This window comes from Gorilla gorilla, chromosome 4 (genome assembly GCF_029281585.2).
Source record: "Gorilla gorilla gorilla isolate KB3781 chromosome 4, NHGRI_mGorGor1-v2.1_pri, whole genome shotgun sequence".
NCBI lineage: Eukaryota > Metazoa > Chordata > Mammalia > Primates > Hominidae > Gorilla > Gorilla gorilla.
The window spans coordinates 65,761,996-65,769,773 of NC_073228.2; the positions used below are offsets into that span (position 1 = coordinate 65,761,996).

Here is a 7,778-nt window from a genome sequence, read left to right on the forward strand (position 1 = left end):
TAGTAGAGACGGGGTTTCGCCATGTTGGTCAAGCTGGTCTCAAACTCCTGGCTTTAAGCAGTCTGCCTGCCTTGGCTTCCAATGTGGTGGGATTACAGGCATGAGCCACTGAGCCCGGCCCTTTCTTTGCTTTTTAAATTAAAATCTTTTATTTTAACACTTCCAAGCCCAGATTAGTCTTGCAAGCCTCAGCATCTGCTAGGAAGTTGCTTGTTCTCTTGGAGGTGGACTCCTGGGGACATTGTTTTTCTTCTAAAAGATTAACACAGCATTAGCGATATCTTTGATGAAGTTTACATAAGCAGACGAAATCAGCTTTTGCCTTATGAAGAAATGTGGTGGACTGCTAACAGTGCCCCACCCAACTCCACCTCCTACTACTTGCACCCTGGTATAGCTCCTTCTCATGCAGACTCTGGACTTGGCCGGGTGATTTGCTTTGCCAACTGGATATTAGCAAGAGCTATGTAAGCAGGGGCTTGATAGACATTTGCACAGGGGGGCTCCTGCTCTTGTAAGCAGGCCACCATGCTCTCAAGAAGTCCAGGCCATCCCCCTGTGAGAGGAACCAGGAGATTCCTGGAGGAGAACAGAGGTGCCTGGCCCCAAGGCCCCAGGCAAATACAAGAGGCCTTCTTGGACATTCCCACCAGCCTGTTGCCAGTGAACACAGCCACATGAGCCACCCCTAGGCAAAGACTGCCCAGTCAAGCAGACACTGCCAAAAAAAAAAAAAAAATCATTGCCTGTTTAAAGCTCCTAAATTATGGGACTGTCTGCTGCACAGCCACAGAGAACTGACACATGAAGTTCACGTTCAACAGTAAAGTGGAACATGGACAATCCTGAAGGTGAGCTGTGGAAACATTCTCAGCATCCTGAGTCCTGTTTATCTCGAGGTTGCACCTATTTCTTGGATTTATTTCTGACTATAAAAGGAAAATTGAAAAATACCCAAAAAAAGTTTAAAGAAGGAATTGATATTGCTCACAGTCCCACACTCCAAAATAAGTATATTTTACCTTTTGGTGACTCTCCTTTCAGGTCTTCTTTCTTTCTTTCTTTCTTTTTTTTAGGCAGGGTCTCGTTCTGTCACCCAGTCTAGAGCACAGCGGCATAATCATAGTTCACTGAGCGTCAACCTCCTGGGCTCAAGTGATCCTCCTGCCTCAGCGCCCCCAGTAGCTGGTACTACAGGCATGCACCACTATGCCCAGCTAGTTTTTGTATTTTTAGTAGAGACGGGGTTTTGCGATGTTGGACTGGCTGGTCTTGAACTCCTGACCTCAAGTGATCCTCCTGCCTCAGCCTCCCAAAGTGCTGGGATGACTCGTGAGCCACCGTGCCCAGCCGACATAACATTTTTTATTTAATGAATCTTCTGCTGTTGAACATTTAAGTTGGCTTGTCTGAAACAGAACGTAATATTGCAGTCCATATACTTGTAAAAAGTATTTGAGCATATGGCAGATGATTTTCTTAGAAAAGTGTCCCAAGGTGGACTTACCGCATGTCCTGATTAATCTCTGTGTCCCCAGATACTCTTTGCAGCCTCCCCTACCTTTCTCTGTGCCCCCGGAGACTGAGCCAGCCCTAAGCATTGAATCACTTACTTCCCCTGGTACTTTGAATAAGGTTCAGCCATCAAGAGGCAACAGCAAGGGGGACAGGTGACAGGAGGGGAGGGGGTATGTGTTTGTCCTGCTCCCTGCCTGCTTTGCTGTGGTTCTGGCAGTGGCTGCAGCCCTAGGGCTGTAACTTGGGTGTGGCCGACCCTCCGAACTGTCTGGGGTGCTAATGGAGTCCTGCTGTTGCACAAGCTTCAACTTCCCCTCTTGGTTCCCTTAACCTGGCCCATGTCTCTGAAAATAATAACCTCACTACAACATCTCTTCAAAATCCCAGCTGGGTAGGGAGATTAGAGGGTCTTTCTAGAACACCTGCTAATATGAACAAGTTCTCCTTCGCTGGCCATTTTTTTCAAAGTGTTCTTGGTTGTCCCCACTTGTCTATGACCTTTAGATTCACTATGCAAAATTCCCCAAAAATATCATATTGGAATTTTTATTATTAATACAATTGCACAAAACTGGCCATGTGCAGTTGCTCACACCTACAATCCCAGCACTTTGGGTGACTGAGGTGGGAGGATCGCTTGAGCACAAGAGTTTGAGACCAGGCCGGGCACAATAGCTCATGCCTGTAATCCTAGCACTTTGGGAGGCTGAGGTGGGCAGATTGCCTGAGCTCAGGAGTTTGAGACCAGCCTGGACAACATGGCAAAATCCCGTCTCTACTAAAAAACAAAAAATTTGTTGGGCATGGTGGTGCACATCTGTAATCCCAGCTACTCAGGAGGCTGAGGGGTGAGAATTGCTTGAACTAGGGAGGTGGAGGTTGCAATGAGCCAAGATTGCACCACTGCACTCCAGCCTGGGGGACAGAGTGAGACTCTTTCCAAAAAAAAAAAGAATTTGAGACTAACCTGGGCAACACAGCAAGACACCATCTCTACAAAAAAATTAAAAATACAAAAATTAGCTGGGCGTGGTGGCATGCACCTGTAGTCCTAGCTACTTGGGAGGCTGAGGTGGGAGGATCACGGGAGCTCAGGAGTTTGAGGTTACAGTGAGCCATGAGCACACCACTGCACTTCAGCCTGGGCAACACAGCAAGAGGCTGTCTCTAATTTTTTTAAAAATAAGAAAAAATGTGTTAAAAAAAAGAATCACATAAAACTTATATATTAATTTGGCCAGAACTGGCATCTTTCCATTCACGAGTATCACATGCCTTTCCATGTATGTAAACTTTATTTAAAACCTCTTAGTTAAGTTTTTGTTGTTTATAGGACAGGCACATTTTGTGTCAAGCTTATATCTAGGTATTTTATAAATGACCATGAAAAAATTCACTCTCAAGCATTAAAGAAATGCAAATTATGAGAGAACAATGAGATCCTATTTTTCCTTTCAAACTGGGACATAGTTTTACAAATAATACTCAACCTCAGAATGGTGTAGTGAAAAGGGCATTCTCATATGCTTCTGGGAGGATATGCATTAGTCTATTTATGTCCATTCTGGAGGAAGGTTTGACATTTTGTATAATAAGAATTGAAAATGTTGGCCAGACATGTATACATATGTAACTAACCTGCACATTGTGCACATGTACCCTAAAACTTAAAGTATAATAATAATAAAATGAAATAAAATAAAGAAAATTAAAAAAAAAAAAAGAAAAGAAAATGTTGGCCAGGTGTAGTGGCTCATGCCTGTAATCCCAGCACTTTAGGAAGCTGAGGCAAGACGACTGCTTGAGCCCAGGAGTTCAAAGCCAGCCTGGGCAACAAAGCCAGACCCTGTCTCTATTAAAAATAAATAATAATAAATTTTAAAAAAGAATTTAAAATGTTTATGTCCTTTTAAATGAAATCTTTCCTATCCAGTTTTCCTGTGCAGCTGCTTCATTCAAGCCTGCTTTTAGTTGGAGCCTAAAACAATGTGAATAAATGTCCTAAATCCATCATTAGCAGCCTAATATGATTTTTTTAAGAAGTCCATATCCTTTGGCTTAATGTATAAGGTCAGGGTCCTGGCCAGAAATAGGCCCGAGCATCTAGTTTATAATCAAGGTGATATTTCAAACTAGTGAGGAAATATTCTACTAAAAGAGAAAGGCTGGGCTGGGCATGGTGACCCACGTCTGTAATCCCAGCACTTCGGGAGGGCGAGGCGGGTGGATCACTTGATGTCAGGAATTCAAGACCAGCCTGGTCAACATGGCGAAAACCCATCTCTACTAAAAATGCAAAACTTACCTGGGCATGGTGGCACGCGCCTGTAATCCCAGCTACTGGGAAGGCTGAGCCAGGAGACTCGCTTGAACCTGAGAAGCCGAGGTTGCAGTGAGCAGAGATTGTGCCACTGCACGCCAGCCTGGGAGACAAAAGCAAGACTGTCTCAAAACAAACAAACAAACAAACAAAAAAGAGAGAGAGAAAGCCTGAATAATGACATATGAAAAGTTGACTATTCAGAAAAAAATAAGTTTAGATCTTTATCTTCCAGTTCATATCAAAATTAGTCCCAGGTGGGTTTAAAAGCCAAATGAAGGAGTAAGAGGAAATGGAGGAAGGGAAGGGGGGAAGAGGAGCAGAAAAGAAAAAATATAGATCTGAAATGTCTGTGTGATACTCAGATGGGAGCAGTTTTACAATTAAAAAAACAAAAGGGAGAAAGAATAAAGGAAAACATCAAGGCCGGGAGTAGTGGCTCAAGCCTGTAATCCCAGCACTTTGGGAGGCCCAAGGCAGGCAGGTTGCTTGAGCCCAGGAGTTCAAGACCAGCCTGGGCAACATAGCAAGACCTCCTCTCTACAAAAGATACAAAAATTAGCCGGGCGTAGTGGTGTGCACCTGTGGTTCCAGCTACTAGGGAGGCTAAGGTGGGAGGATGGCTTGAGCCGGGAGGCGGAGACTGCAGGGAGCCAAGATCATGCCACTGTACTCCAGCCTGGGTGACAGAGCGAGGCGCTGACTCAAAAATAAAAAACGAAAGAAAGAAAAAGAAAAACATCAAAAGGTCATCCCACATCAAAATGTCGTGTGGTGTATCAAATATCACCAAAAACAAAATCAGAAGGTAAAATTCTAAGCTTAGAAAAATATTTGCAACACATTTGACAGAACTGACATTTTTAAAGTGCTTCTGTATGTCAACAAGAGAAAAAATAGAAAATAGAAAAGCAGACCAAAGATATGAATAGGCAACTCACAACAGGAGAAAGTCAGATGTTCACAACTATTTTTAAAATGCAGCAGACACGTGGTCTTGGAGACGCAACAAGCAGGGCCGCGGACCAGGCGTTAGGTAGGAAAGGCATTCACCCCTTCTCCAGCTGCGGGGCGGGGCTCCGGGTCCCTCTCTGGAGGGGCCTCCAGGGAGCGGAGCTCTGGGATGCCGTTTCCCCGGGGCGTCTGGGAGGGGCTGGAGAAACAAGCATTTCCTAGGGCTGAGCCCACTTGCCCTCTAGGGGGTGGCGATTTCTCTCCCAGTCTTCCCCCCGACTTGGCTGGGCTCCGAGGAGAGGGGGCTAGCGCTTCCAGTGGCACGGCAGCTCGTGGGGAGCTCGGGCGCTGCCTCTCGGGCGGCTTCCCCAGCCCTCCCGACTCGCGGCCACCGGAGGGCGGTGCTGTCCAGGAGACGCCGGAGCTGGGCGCTCACAAAGGCCCCTTTCTCCTCCACCGGAGATGAGTCATAGCCCAGGCGGGGTCGGAAGGGCAGCCGCTCCAAGGCGACTGCAGAGCCGCGACTGCAGAGCCACGCCTCCGAGTCACCCTGGACGCCTGCGCCGGCCGCGTCTGCTTCTCCTTGGCTTGGCAGGCCACAGGGAAAACTGGGTCAGGCCGGTGGCCTAGTTCGCTGGTTCACAGCGTGAACGCCGGCAGTAGGTGACTAGGAAGGGCATCTCCACTTACTGTCTGGCTCATTCACGTGACAAATATCTGAAGAGCCCCGTGACTGACAGCCAGCTGCTAGTGCACTCCCAAGGCCCGGGTCACCTGAGTTTAGAATGTGTCATCTCAAGACCCTGGGGGCTGGGCCTGCCTGGGCAGGTCGCCAAATCACTGGTCTTGTCACATCTCAGGTTCAGTTGCCCACATTGCAATACATCCCCTGGCCCCCTGGCATTGGATTCCCTTGCGATCTAACCCTGCCCCACCCCTCTGACTGGCTCCCACCAGGTGGCCTTCACTTTGGTCCCCACCTCTGCCTGGCAATCCCCCTCCCCACATCCTGCTCCTGTGAGCCCAGGCCTGTCCTATGGCGGCCTGCAGTGACCTTCCACACCCACCCGAGCCCATTCAGTCTCCTCTCTGCTTCTGACTCTGCCCTAGGATGTCTGAGGATGTCATTTGTTTTTCCCTCCAAAATTCTTTTTGCTAATAAGAAGGACACTTTTGTCACCCGGTCCAAAGGGGTAAGCTGCTGGGCCTCAGTGGAGCCAGAAGCAGCCTGTATAGGCCTGGTCTGCTCAGCCGGACAGGAGGAGATCTGGTAGGGATGGACCACTCCAGAGGAGAGGAGGTCAGCCATGGGCCTGAGCAGCATGAAGACCTCATGTGCCAGGAGGGAGGTCAGCAAGGGTGTGAGACCAAGGAGGGCACTGAGTCCAGAGTGCAGTAGCCTTTCCTCTTTCTTTTCTTTTCTCTTTTTTTTTTTTTTTTTCAGATGGAGTCTTACTCTGTAGCTTAGGCTGGAGTGCAGTGGCACAATCTTGGCTCACTGCAGCCTCCACCTCCCAGGTTCAAGTGATCCTCCTGCCTCAGCCTCCTAAGTAGGTGGAACTACAGATGCACACCACCAAGCCTTGCTCATTTTTGTATTTTTAGTAGAGATGGGGTTTCACCATGTTGACCAGGCTGGTCTTGAACTCCCAGCCTCAAGTGATCTGCCCTCTTTGGCCTCCCAAAGTGAACCACCAGGCCTGGCTCCTCTCCTTTTTTCTTTCCTTCCTCTTCTTTCCCTGCCCTCCCTTGTGGCTGCAGCCAAGGAGCTGGGCTGCAGCTGGGCCTCCCTCATGCTGAGTTTTGCTAACATAGTGCCTTCTTGTCCTCTCCCCCTCCCACATTCCTGCCACCCCATGTGCCATTTCCCAGTGACTCTGGAGCGTCTGAGATGCCTCTGCCTGCATTATGGGTGGGCACACTGAGGCTCAGAAGAGCCAATGACTTGCCAGGAAGCACAGCCATTGGCAGGAGTGGGCAGAGTGGCAGAGGGATCAACTCTGTCTCACCCCAACTTGTGAGGACATGCCCAGAACACATGGGAAAGCAGGTGCACTGTGCTTTGCTGGGATGACAGCGTTCATAGACTTGAAGTCATCAATTTGACTTCAGCATTTAAAAAAATTTGTAATGTTTGCTGCAGAATATCCAAACAATAGAGATGTGTATAAAATAGAACACAAACAAAAGTCCAATTCTCCCCCAACTCACTTCTCACTGTTGTAAACCAAAAATAATGGACCCCTCCTCTTGGCCAAAGGCATTCCAGGGTTACCTGAAAATCTAGTCAGGCCATGATGGAAGAGGGGGTGGGAGATGCCTCATTATACCCTCTAGCATTCACACCAACGGGGACCTTAGGTCTGATAAGAAACAATACAGTCTATTCTCCCTAAATCCTGCTACTTGGAGGCTTCATCTGTGTGACAAAACCTAGGTCTTCACAACCTCTTATCATAACCCAGACATTCCTTTCTACCGATAATAACTCTTTCAATCAATTGCCAATCAGAAAGTTTTAAAATCTGACCTCTGGAAGCTGCACCCTACTTTGAATTGTCCTGCCCTTCCAGATCAAACCAATGTAAACCTTGCCTGTATTGATCGATGTATTGTCTTCCTAAAATGTATGAAAGCGGCCAAGTGCAGTGGCTCACACCTGTAATCCCAACACTTTGGGAGGCCGAGGCAGGTGGATCACCTGAGGTCAGAAGTTTGAGACCAGCCTGACCAACATGGAGAAGCCTCGTCTCTACTAAAAATACAAAATTAACCCGGGCGTGGTGGCGCATGCCTGTAGTCCCAGCTACTCGGGAGGCTGAGGCAGGAGAATAGCTTGAACCCAGGAGGCAGAGGGTTTGGTGAGCTGAGATCACATCATTGCACTCCAGCCTGGATGACAAGAGCGAAACTCTGTCTCAAAAAAAAAAAAAAAAAAAAAGGAAAGAAAAAAAATTAAAAGTATGAAAGCAAACTGTACCCCGAC

General features: G+C 47.7%; 1 long non-coding RNA gene across 1 annotated transcript; it reads right to left on the reverse strand.

Annotated features, from left to right (window-relative positions):
• Window positions 1-1,022: 1,022 nt before the first annotated feature.
• LOC134758544 (uncharacterized) lies at window positions 1,023-5,238 on the reverse strand. The gene is made up of 3 exons (XR_010133828.1): window positions 4,780-5,238; window positions 3,824-3,941; window positions 1,023-1,409 (listed from the first exon to the last, which is right to left on the reverse strand). It is a non-coding gene; the product is annotated as an uncharacterized lncRNA (long non-coding RNA).
• Between the last annotated feature and the right edge of the window lie 2,540 nt (window positions 5,239-7,778).